Source organism: Lissotriton vulgaris, chromosome 7, assembly GCF_964263255.1.
Source record: "Lissotriton vulgaris chromosome 7, aLisVul1.2, whole genome shotgun sequence".
Taxonomy (NCBI): domain Eukaryota; kingdom Metazoa; phylum Chordata; class Amphibia; order Caudata; family Salamandridae; genus Lissotriton; species Lissotriton vulgaris.
The window spans coordinates 1,696,183,483-1,696,196,967 of NC_141695.1; positions in this window are offsets into that span (position 1 = coordinate 1,696,183,483).

A 13,485-nucleotide genomic window follows, 5' to 3' on the forward strand; every position below is an offset into this window, starting at 1 on the left:
GTGATGTTTGAGCTTGTACGTTCTCCCCCCATGGTCAAAAGTTTTGGTTTGAATGGTCGTATCACAGGCTGTGCACGTTCCACATCTGTGGTGTCCGACCACCGGGGGCAAATTCCAGAGTGATGTTAAGGTGGGTTGACTTGCTGGTTCTAGATAGGAATGGACCACCATGTCTCTTATGTTTTTGGCTCTCTTGAAAGAGTGAAGAGGCAGTTCCGTATGATTGATGACATCAGCCACCAGAGGCCAATTACGATTGATGATCTTTTTTATATCATTGCTCCGTGTCGAAAAAGTTGTTACACAGATGACTCGATCAGTCGCTCCACGTGTCGAGTTCTCCGGATTCAGAAGTGAGTCCCGGGGATTATACCAGGCCCGTTTTCTGGCTCGTTTGACCATCCTAGAGGGGTAACCTCGTGATATGAGGCGTTGACTTAAGACCTCCGACTCTTTGAGATAGTTGGCTCGGGTCGAGCAGTTTCTCCTAATTCGTAGGAATTGTCCTACTGGGAGGTTATCCTTGAGGCCCCTTGGGTGGTGACTCTCATATTGTAATAGCGAGTTGCGCTCAGTTGGCTTCCTATACAGTGTTGTTTGGAGGTGATCTGATTCTACATAAATCGTAATATCTAGAAAAGGTATGGTGTCGTTACTGGATTCCATTGTAAACTGGATGTGAGGGTTCCGGGTATTCAGCCAGTCGTGAAAAAGTAGAAGTTGGTCTTGGTTTCCATCCCAGATACACAGAACATCATCGATGTATCTGACCCAGAGTGATAAATGGGCTTTGAAAGGATTGGTAACATGAAAGATATGTTGATGTTCGAAGTAATCCATGTAGATTATAGCCAAATTTGGAGCAAAAGTTGCCCCCATGGCTACCCCCTTGGTCTGTAAATAAAAGTCTTCTTGAAAAATGAAAAAATTGTGCATCATGGCAATCTCCAACAGTTCAATTATGAATTGTGTGGGAACCTGAACGGGCGCAATTCGAGTATCTAAGGCCTCTCGCATCACTTCTAAGGCATCTTGCTGTGGTATGCTTGTGTAGAGTGATATGATGTCACAGGTAACAAGAAATGTCTTTTGGGGGTCAAAAGGTCTCTCGTCTATCAAGTTGATCACCTGAGTGGTATCCCGTAGATAAGCCCTGGTGTTAAGGGCGATAGGCTTAAGGAAGAAATCCACGTATTGGCATAGGGGCTCCAACAGTGATCCACAGCCAGATACAATTGGGCGTCCTGGGGGTTGGTTTAGGTTTTTGTGCACCTTCGGAAGAGTATAAATTGTGGCGATTCTTGGAAACTTCTGATTAAGGAATTCGAATTCCTGTTGACTCAGAAAACCCGTGTCAAATCCTTTTTGTGTAACTCTCAGGATAGTATCGGCCAGTTCCTGCGAGGGGTCACTGGGTAGCAACCGGTAACTGATGCCATCTGACAATTGTCTGTAGATCTCCGCCTTATAGTCTGGGAGATCTTGTATCACAATGGCACCGCCTTTATCCGCGGGTTTGATGACTACATTTTTGTTGTTACTTAAGGAAGTCAGGGCCTTTTTCTCAGATCCAGGTAGGTTGAGTCTCAGGAATTTGTGCTGTTTGAGGGATTGGTCTACAGCTGACGTGACAATTTCTTCAAAGGCAAGGATTCGACTACTCATGGCGTATGTTGGTGGAAAAAAGGTGGACGGTGTCCTTAGGCCAGTTACCGAGTACTGTGGTCTTGAAGTCTGATTTCGGAAAAAATATCGTAGTCTTATTCTCCTGAAGAAGCTGTATAACTCAGTTTTGAGCAAAAATTTGTTAACCGAAGCAGTGGGGACATACGAAAGTCCTCGGCCGAGGACCTTAAGTTCTTCTTCCTGGAGGGTATGTTTAGAGATGTTAATCACAGGGCTGATGTTGGTTGCCACGGTAGAATCAGGTCTAATGTCAGAGTCTACCACCTGTATGTGTTCCTGCGGGTCGATATCTCCCCATGAGGCTCCGGACGGAAGGTCACCTGTTTCTGCTGCTTGCCTCGTCCGGCATCCCATCCCGCCTGATTCTGTTGCTGTCCTCTTGTTTGCCCGCGAGGCCAGTTGTTCCCACGGCCTCGTGGAGGGCGCCATTGTCCTCGTCCTCGGTCTAAAAAATGAGGTGGGAATTGTTGAGGGTATTGTTGGTAGAAGGGGTCTTGAGGGGGATAGGCTGGGTAGGGATAACTAGGTCCTGCCTCTCCGTCGCTGCCCGAACTATATGAGGAATCAGAGAAGGTAGTGAAATTCCTTCGTCCTCTGTAACCACCACGGCCACGATTAGCCCTGGACTGGACCACCTCCTTCTTCTCCGCAGAACACAGAGCGTCCACATTCCCCCTTCCGCTCCAAAGCCACCGAGACCATCTGCAGCATACCCCAGGGCTCACCCCTCAGCCCAACTCTGTTTAACATCTATATGGCACCGCTCGCCCATGTCGCCCATCGGCATGACCTCAACATCCTCTCCTACGCCGATGACACCCAGCTGATACTCTCCCTCACCAAGGACTCCCACACCGCCAAAACCAACCTTCACGAAGGAATGAAGGCCATTGCTGAATTGATGAGGAACAGCCGACTGAAGCTGAACTCGGAGAAGACGGAGGTCCTCATGCTCGGATCCAACCCTTCGGCCTGGGGCAAATTTTGGTGGCCGACCGCATTGGGAACCACTCCAACACCCACCGACCACGCACGCAACCTAGGGGTCATCCTCGACTCCACCCTCTCCATGACTAAACAGGTCAACGCCGTCTCCTCCTCCTGCTTCAACACCCTCCGCGTGCTCCGTAGGATATACAAGTGGATCCCCACTGAAACGAGAAGAACAGTCACCCAGGTCCTTGTCAGCAGTAGGTTGAACTATGGAAACGCCCTCTACGCAGGAGCCTCGGCCAAACTCATGAGACGGCTCCAACGCATCCAGAACGCCTCTGCACGCCTGATCCTCGACATCCCTCGCCGCAGCCACATCACACCCCACCTGAGAGACCTGCACTGGCTCCCGGACAACAAGAGGATATCCTTCAAGCTCCTCACACACGCACACAAGGCACTCCACAATACCGGACCAACGTACCTCAACAGACGACTCAGCTTCTACAACCCCACCCGCCAGCTCCGCTCCGCCGACCTCACCCTTGCTACAGTCCCCCGCTTCCAAAGAGCGACCTCAGGCGGTAGATCATTCTCCCACCTCGCCACAAAGACCTGGAACACCCTCCCCATCCACCTACGGCAGACCCAAGACCTGCTGACCTTCAGAAAACTCCTCAAGACCTGGCTTTTCGAGCAGTAGAGCATTCCCCACCCCAGCGCCTTGAGACCCTCACGGGTGAGTAGTGCATTTTACAAATGATATGATTGATTGATGTGAGCTGGCCTCCTGATCATAAGTCTCAGGGACACAAAGATTACACCCCCAGCTCCTCTGAACTCTGCTGCTGTGAGTTCTGACCTGCCTAGAGGTGCCTGTGCCAGTTCTAGGCCTCTGGAGGTTGTTGCTGCTGTTTGGGAGCTAGAACAAAAAAGAAGAAGCGTGAAGAACTACAGAAATCGACACATCGCTCTTCTTGCAGCTGTTTTCTCTATGCATCTCTATGGTGTGAGAAGAATTTCCATGCATTGCTGTGCCGCTACAAAAACTGCTGCAGCGCCTGTCACTGCTGCAATAATTGATACATAGAGGGATCGCGGCTGAAGAGGACCGATGCAGCGTTGCTCGATGTATCCTGGATTCTCACCCATCATACCTGTGCGGCACGCTTTCCCGATGCATCAGAGGCAAACCTGAACTGTCACAAAGAAACAACGCATCACTCACCATACAGACTGGATTTGCCGCAACTCATCCTCTGCGTGTTGCAGAACTGTCGCATTGCCTCCCCAAGGTCTCAAGAGTGTCGCATCTCTTTGTTTTCCGACTCTGTGGTTGTTTAGCTTTTGGAACTTTGACGCATCCACAGGTACTTTGGTGAAAAGCCACGCATCCATAGTTGTCTATGGTACAAGTTCTTGAAACCTTTTGAAAGTCATATATTTAACTTTGTATTTTGTATTTTTGTCATTTTGGTCTTATTTAGTTTAGATAAAGTTACTTTATTTTTCTAAACTGGTGTGGTGTCCTTTTGTGGTGTTTTCACTGGGTTACTGTCAGTGTTGGTACCAATACTTTACCCATTGCCTTTGGGATAGGCCTGCCTGCTCGTGCAAATCTACAGAGCGAGTGAGCAGGGGTTATCCAAAGTGTGTTCCCCCTTACCCTGACTAGAAGCAAGGGTCTCTATTTAGACAAAGCCTTTCTTTTATTTATTTTTGTACTTTGCAATTCTTCAACGCTGAAAAAGGTTACAAAACATATGCAGTTGGAAAGAACATGCATCAGCAATTATACACACCCAACATGGAAGATGCATGCTTTAGGCAACGTTTTACACAGTTTAAAGTGAAATCTAACATTAAAAATAATTATCACATGTAGAATGAATAACGAAAACTTATAACAAATCCATGCTCCTTGTAGGTACACCTCCACTTGTATCAAATGGCTGTGAAACAAAAACATGGCAATCAGGTATTGGTAATGACTAGCCTTGTATATCAGGCATCCCAGGGACATTTAGAAAACATTTAAAGAGCCACACATGCAGAATCTGGTCAGATCACTATAAGCCATATGTACAAACACATGTTCCCATAGACACAGAATGGGTACAACCCTTTGATACTTCTGGCAATGTATCCAACCTACCATTCACCTTTAATGTTTTTATTCTACCAATAGTTATCTATCCTAGGAATATATCTTCTCCTCCACTGACCTCATGATTGTACACCACTATGCACCTGATGTGTCTTGATTCGAATGCAACAAACACCGACCCTCCTCAAAGAGGGATAGGTTTTCTGACTACATTACACCCAAGATAATGAGGTACAAGCTGCTCCAGCCAGTGAAACTGTGAATTAAAGCAGATGCAAAACATGTGGTTTAGGAACATCATACTCAAGATGCATAATTTTCAAATGTATTTATGCAGACATTGTTTTGTTAAATATGTAGCATGCTTCTCAACTAGTACATGAACCTCGAGGCTCAGGGGGGCACGTGGTCCCTTTCCATGACAGTTACATCAGTCCTACTGTTCTGTGGAGTGGCACACTTGCCTTTCATAGCGCGGGTAGCCCCCCACATGTTTGCGATCTGTTCCTAACCTGTGGAGTGGTTCTTACAGATGTAACATTTCAGTATTGCAACCTAGCCAACCAATTAAAAATGGTGGCACTACAGGCGTGAGTGGGTGCAGTTCTCAACAGAGTCTTACTTGATTTACCAGAAAAATATGAATTGGTAAATGAAAATGTAAAAATCAGCAGACACAGGGGTGATTATACTAAATAAGAGGAGTTAAATAATATAAAAAAAACTACTTGTTCTACATCTCTGACTGCAACTGCACCTCCAAACTTTTCAACTTGCTATACAAATAAAATGGATGGATGAATATTGCACAATGATGGCATGCATACATTGTACACTTTTCATATGTCTATGCATGCAAATCACATATTTTCCCTAATGTGCGCTTAAATTCGTGAAATTTCAAGATGGCTACTTGAAGTGAAGCTCCATGAGTGGTCCCTTTCTGAGGGCCAAAGACTGGTAAAAATAACTCTCTTGCTGCGGGAGTGGATATGGTAAAGGCTTTGTGGCAACCCGGGAAGCATTTATATTTAGTGCCTCTCCACCTGTGAGGAGACATATGTACACTGGTCACAAACGCAGACCTTGAAGGCCCAGTGGCAACAGGGGTCGCTGGAGAACCTGCGGTCTCGTTTGCAGGCCGTCAGTCAAAACGAGACATCCCTGCTCACTCTCTGATGCTTGCATTCGCCGCATCCCATCTGTGTCTTCAGAGGACATTGTTGGCTCTTCTTCATGCTGCCATGATTCATACTTCTATGGGAAGTGGGGGTCACATGTGCCTTGCGGCTTTGATTGGGCCCTACCTTTGCTTTCAGCACCACTCCTGAGAGTGATCAGAGCCTGTGATGATCTGCACCAAAGTAGGAGGGAATCCCACCACAGTTGCCTCGACTGAAATGCACATTGAATTCAGCGTGGTGGTATTCTTGGCGGGACTCCCTCTGACAGCCGCCTCTGCCTCTGATGTTGATGACGTGGGATCATAGGGGCATATTAGCAAGGAATAGCGGTATTTATAGCAAAACGCGCTTAGTGCATTTTTTTAATCGCTTCCATATCGCTGGATATGTTAGCGGAGAAAAAATGCTATTAGAAACGTTTTTCTCCATTGTGCTAAAATATCCAGCGATAGCAGCGAAATGCATGAATATCGCTGGAAATCCAGTGATATTCACGCATAAACGTCAATGGGCAATCCACCTCCCATTGGATAAACAGGTAAGTTATGTTTTGAGCAGGCGTTAGATTATTGCAATATTCGTGCTTAGCACAATTTTTTTGATCGCTTCGCCCGCCTGGCTAATAGGCTATAGCTATGTTAGCGACTGCTTTCCATCGCTAACAGTTTGGGTACGCCCACTTTGCATGTCATTAGCGATAAATATCGCTGACATGCAAAGCGGGCCCCAAACTGGTCGCTATCGCCTGAAAGCTGTCGCTAACTGCTGTTAGCGACAGCTTGCTGATAGGATAATAAAAATATCGCCGCTTTAGTGGCAACAAGTGCTGCTAAAGCGGCGACATGGCCCTTGATATTATACCCCTCAATCCTTGGGGAGGCGGCAGGACTCTGACCATCTTCCCGACAGAGATTAGCCAAGATCTAAATACAGTGGGTGCACTGCCAATTCAGTGGTTGGTAAAACTGTCAAAAAAGCAACAGCTGGGCTGGATCCGCCAACATCGAATCCGGCTCAAAGTCGCAACTTTCCCCACTTATTGATAGCACTGCCCAGGTGGACCTGGTGGACCTGGTGAATTGGATGGCAAGTGAGGTCAGATATCTGGGTATCACGCGTCACAGTAACAGGGAGAAACACCTCCGACTGAATCATGGAACATTAGTGAGAAAGGATAACTGGATTCCATTACTGCTGTCTCTGATAGCAGGGTTCTACTCATCAAAATGTTGGTGCTCCCTAATATACTCAACCTGTTTTTTAATATACCGATCCCTCTAGAAGATCATTTTTTGAACTATTACTTAAACTTGTATGGGTGGGAGGTCAATCCCAAATTAGTTGGGACATGATTATGTTGCCTTATGTGACGGGTGGTTTTGAGGTTCCTCATGTGAAGTTGTATTATCAAGTAGCACAGTGTCATTTTGGCCGGCACTGGTATCATCCCGATGTCAGGTTCTCACACGAATCAGAGGGTATTCCACTTCGGGCTCTCTGCCTGTTGGACTTCCCAGGGACATGAAATAGCTTCAACCTATTGTAACTACATGCTCGACCTGAAAAAGACTTGGCAGGAAGCTTGGCTTCCCAGTATTATGCTCCCCAGTGCTACATACACAAAACCCGTTCTTTCCCCCAGATAATGCCAAAAGCTCTAACTTTAACAAATACGAGACCTATTGCATTAGAAATGCAATTTATCTCACATTTGTTGAACATATAGTACTGCACTCTGCAAAGTTAGTTATTTGTATTATAAATGGCAATTTTTTTACCTAGCGATATTGCAGCATGCAGCGCAATATGTGGCCAAATGAAGTCAAATTGGACCTCTTTTGGCCACACATGCTACTTCACCCTGCAAAGTTAGAGTTATTGGCATTATAAATGCCACTGTTTTTTACATAACCATGTTGCAGGGTGCAGTACCATATGTGACCAAAAGAGGTCCCACCGTACTGCCCCATGCGGAAGGTATGGTAAATCCACCCTACCCATAATACATTGCATGCACGACAGAACCAAGAGTACATTCAAATAGCTATATCCACATATACAACCTGTAGCTTTGAAATGTGACAAAATAATTATTATTTTAATTCCAGATTAGGTTGTGTGGAGGTGATGAAGGGACATTTATAGAAGGTATCATATAAATGTGAGATGTGCTAGTGAGTAAAGTAACCACTGCCAACCTTGCTTAGGACCAACAGTTGTGTTCTCATGGGACGTTACTGGAAGAGACAAGGCAGTACTAAGGTGGGAGTACTAAGCCTACTGACCAATAAAAAGCCATAATTTACAAAGGACAGGGATAGGAGTCAGTTAAAAAGATGGGTGAAAAGTGGGCAGAGCTTTATGCAAATATCCTGAATACAGCATGTCTCGAAGAGACAGGGCAAGTGCTGCTTAGGTGAGACCTAAATAAAGGACGATAACAAAAACTGTGTGATCTTAACATAAAGTTCATTAAGTTATTTTGCATTGTCTTCTCTAGCTCTTATGTTTGGGTACTTCTACAACAACTACTGGTGAAGTTGCATAGTCAAGCATGCTCCTGCTCTCCGATAATTCCTTCGAGGAGGTGATTTGAGTAAAGCGCCGAGATGCCCCCCGGTGATTCGTGAGCTATACAAAAAGGAATAACATAACATAACATAACATGGGGAGCATTGCTGTTTGACGACATTATGGACACATCAACCCATGACATGGCATACCGCATGGAGGTATGAATACACAACAGGGTGGGCTTCTGTGCTGGTGGCACCCAGTGCAACAATTTTTATTGGCACCTCCCCCCAAAAACCTCCTCCTCCACAAATTCCCCTTTTACGACTCTCCACCAGTGTCCCTCTTCTGTCCATAGCCCCTCTCTCACATGCATTTTATTTGCTTTATAGCACTACTCATGCCACTGTCTGGTGGCTCAGTGGACTAATGCGTCTACTGAAGGGACCTGTGTTTGACAACATGGTCACAGGTTCAAATCCCGGTGGGTCCACTAAGACTTACATCCATCTGAGTTTGATAAAATGAGTACCATTGTGTTGGGTACCAGCAAACATCTGTTATTCAGCTCCAAAATACCCGTAGTGGTGAGCGTGGGAGGCCTCAAGTTTGTCACGTCTTAGCCTGTACTTTAATACTCTTCTCTGGCTTCCAAAACGTTGACATCCTAAATGTGTTATTTCCTTCCAGCACGGCCTGCATGCGGTGTCATTGGTTGACTATTTCTGCATTCACAGTCTGTGTCTGCATATTAATACCTCCATTGTGGTTCTCTGTGCCAGGGGGGATGTTTGCTGCTGGCTTTTATGTGTTGGGAAAAATAGCTGACAGTTTTTGTATCTGATTTAATTTCAAGCAATTATCTCATGCTATTTGTATAGGTTTATTCACAATATTTTATGTGACTTCCGCGTACACCCAGTAAAATTCCCCAAGCCCCAATAATTATGGAGATAGTCAGATAAAGGGAATATTGCCAGGTGTTTTGTACCCCTCATTGTGGGATGTAGTCATTTGAATGAGTAATATTTGGATGGCCACAAATCTGCGAGATGACTTGAAGGAAGACGCTAACATCATTTCAGCCCCCCAAATCAGTAAATAAAACAAAAACATATATCAGCGTAATCATTATACCATAAATTGCTTTACAAAATAGGAGTTAGAATCATCATGTTTATGATAGAAATACTACCGAGGTCAAACAAAAAAATTTAAAGTACTTTTGGCTGGTATTTTAGTGAAAAAAATATAGGTTTTATAAAGGTCTAAATGGGGGGTTCACTGAAAGCCAAAATCTTTATCTACAAACACCATAGTACCATTTCTGTGTCAACCTACCAACATCCCATTTTGAGACTGCACTTGTTCCCTAGTATCAAGCTCATAGGATACTTGGAGCCTGATTTAGATTTTGGTGAATTGTTTAATCCGTCACGACGGTGACGGAGTAACGCCTCCATCGAAATCGAAATCAGGCTCTTGGTCTGTGATAAATAGTTGCCTCCAAATCTCTTCGACTCACTAAGGTTGCTTGGTGAGTAGTAAAAGTCTCCGCAGATGAATTGGTGTAAAGTTTGAGACTAAATAGAGGATAATATAAATATTACAATCTAACTCTCGATGAAGTGTCCATCCAGAATGGTAAAACAAAAGTTGTATGACATATATAGACTAACATAAATAGAGCCCAAAAATATTGAAAACCTAAATAACAGGACCGTATACATAAAGAGTGAAGATACACTAATGATGACAAAAATATTGTGAAAAAATGTCTAAAATACAACAATATTGAAAAGAAAAATGAAGAAATACCATATATCAGCTGCACATTCAAACAACAATCATGAAACCCTAAATATCAAACACTGAAACATTAACATTATTCTAAATATGACAAACAAAATTACATTTAATATACAAAATGAGATAAAATAAAATGAATATACATTAACCCCTTCCCTGCGCCGCGGCGTGGGGTCTAGGGGGTGGGCGTGGCGCTTCAGTACTCATGACGGCTCCACGCCGTCATGAGTCACGGGCGGCATGTGCTCATGACGGCGTGGTGCCATCATGACCCTGCCCGCCCATTAATTCACCTGCACAGGCGGGGAATTAGTTCCACGTGGGCGGAGCGGCAGCAGCATGACAGCTCCACGCCGTCATGAGCATACGCCTACCGTAACTCATGGAGACGTCATGAGCACCCAAGGGGTTAAATAAATAAGGAAAACAATCACCATTTACCATAAATGGTGTAAAAAAATGAAATTCAAACTATTCTTCAGTCAACCTATCATATTAAACTTAAAAGTAGTAAACAAATAGAAATGTGTTTTCAAAGAAAAAGCAGTATGCATAGGTCTGAAAAATGCATAAAAAATGCTTCCTGAAGAACACCAACAGTAGGACATTGTCACTTAGCTGGTTGCAATTCTATGAAAGAAGACCTCAAAGAACCATTAAATACTACCATCTAAGCGCATGATACAAGTTTGACAGTGCGGCTCATGGTCCACTCTGGTGCCGCACCGTGAAACCTGTAGTCGGGTCGCATGTCAGATTATGAGTATTTCTCGTGTCTAGCGGGCTTTTTTTAGATTCCCATGGCTGTGCCTCTAGAATTGGGCACCACAATGAGAATGCTAAAAATAGTTCCTGCATGGAGTTCCGAAGTCGGAACTACAAAAGTCGGACAGGAAGAAAACAACAGGCACTCCAGGATCGAGATAATTAATAAATTCGCGATCTGAACATTCTACAACTGGCCAAAGGGCGGGCATTAATTTCAAAGCCCAGGCAGGAATACTCCACAAAACAAAGTGTGTGAGAGAACATATATAAGAACGGAGTGTGGAGTGGATTTGGAACCTCATCTTATGAAAACTAACCAAATAAGTATATCAGTTTACACAAAGGAGGCAGCGCCCCTGTCCAGACTGACCAAGAAGCTAAGCAAAGTGAAGTGACTAAAATAATCATCATTTGGAACACTTTACGGCCCAAATTAAGATTGTTTTTATATTTGTCCTGAGGAAGGTGGTGCGCACAGCAGGATCCACCGAAAACGCGTCGACATTGTTTTTAACAATTGTTCATGAATTTATTTTTTAAATATCTATACTGATATAATGTATAGTATGAATTGTTTTTAATATTGAATGTGTAACCAAGTGTTAGTACAACAAACTGAAAAACACTAGCATTTTGTTTATTGATTTTATGTATCATTGCACCCTATGTTTCCATAAATAAAATGATGAATGTACTCCTTTATGGTTATGTGTTTACTCTATAGATTGTAAGTGCCTTTTTTTGCGGGTTTTTCTACTTCTAGCCAAGTATCCTTTAAAAATGAGAATTGGTGATTGTGTGTGAATAACTCAGAGTTCTACACCTATAGTGAGGTAGAAACCCACTAAGACTGGATAAGTTAGCATAACTAGGGGAACTTCTTGTTTTGTACTGGTGTCTGTTAGACACCACCATCCATATTAGGGTGTAGGCGGGGACAAGGAAAGGCATGCAGAAATGTCTTGTGGGGGCCCGATGCGGGCCCCCCGGGACTCTGGGGGGGTGGGGGTGCACATGGGGGGTAGCACTTCACTGTACAACGTGACAGGCACCGCACGGTGCCTGTCACATTGTGCATTGAAGTGCACAATGTGCATTTTTAACATTTTAAAAATGCAGGATGCGCCCGCCAGTTTGGCAATCACATCCTAATGGCCCCCACTGGATCATCTTAAAATATTCTAATAGAATAATAAGTATATATTAGGAATTTGATCCCACAGCATTCCATGGAGTTACATAAAAACTCTGTGGGGTTCCGCTGAGTTTCGTCAAAGGGTGGAAATAGGCACGTCGCTGCTCGAGCTGTGATTTAGCACCAGTGGCATGTTCTGTACGGAAAAATCAGTACGAACGGCACCACTTGGTTTGCCAGAGGGCGCAACTACTTGATTTTTTACTCAAGCGGCAGACTTCTGAGTGTGAATGATCGTGAGCACCCATGCTAGAAAAGTATCAAAGGATGTCTTTCTATCGACCAGAAATCACACTAGGGGATGCCAAATCTCGCTTGCGCTCTCCAACTTACCATTCTGGAGTCGAGCATGAGAAAAGCTCCACCACAAGGCGATTGCTCAAATTTGACCCGGAACTCCGCATCACCAGGGAAGGAGTGCTCCTGCCGGCCAAATGCCCTTACAAGCAAGGTGAATCCGGTGATCTCTTACCCGGGGGATTTGAACCAAACCAGGGTATTAGAAGAAGGGACATTAGGAGCAAATCAGTTAAAAAACAGCAACCCTGTGCAAAAGTCCATACAATTTCCAGCCCACCAAAGTGGAGAAACCCTTTGACATGCTTCAAGTTGTAGGTGGGGTGAATCACTTATCAGCAACTTTGCTCCCACATCCCAACTCTAACCTTTATCACAATCCCCTTGAAGGAATTACAGATCTGCCCTCTCGAAACAGTAATGCTCTACTAGACAGCTTAGATGGCTGTGATTGCTGTCTGAGGGGGATGTTGGGCTGGGGAGTGCTGTGGGTCAGAGCTTGCCATCGGAACAGGTACACCACAAGGAGATAGTAGGGAAAGGAATTATTAACCTAATAGTTTAGACCGTAGCTGGCCTTTACTGCAAGAGAGACGACATAAATTGGATAAAGATGATTGCCAAATATGATATTATATGACTACAAGAAACATGGGAGGTAGCCCAAACCTCCATGGATGGGCACAGAGTCTACTATACCCAAGCAGTGCCATGCAGAGTTGGAAGGGCAAGAGGAGGCATCTTAACATTATTGGCAAATAGGCTTGCCATTAGTGTCTTGAAATTTTATAATGAGTCACCCTATTTCCACTTTTTGGTATGTGAAGGGAGAGGGGACTGGGATTTATTAATTATAAATTATTACAATATTAATTCTGAGGGGAAAATGGATTCTGTGGTCGAAATTATGGAGTGGGAGATCAATGAGGCTAGTTCCCAACACAACAAACTGGTGAACTTCCTTCTTTTGGGAGATTTTAACATCTGAAACT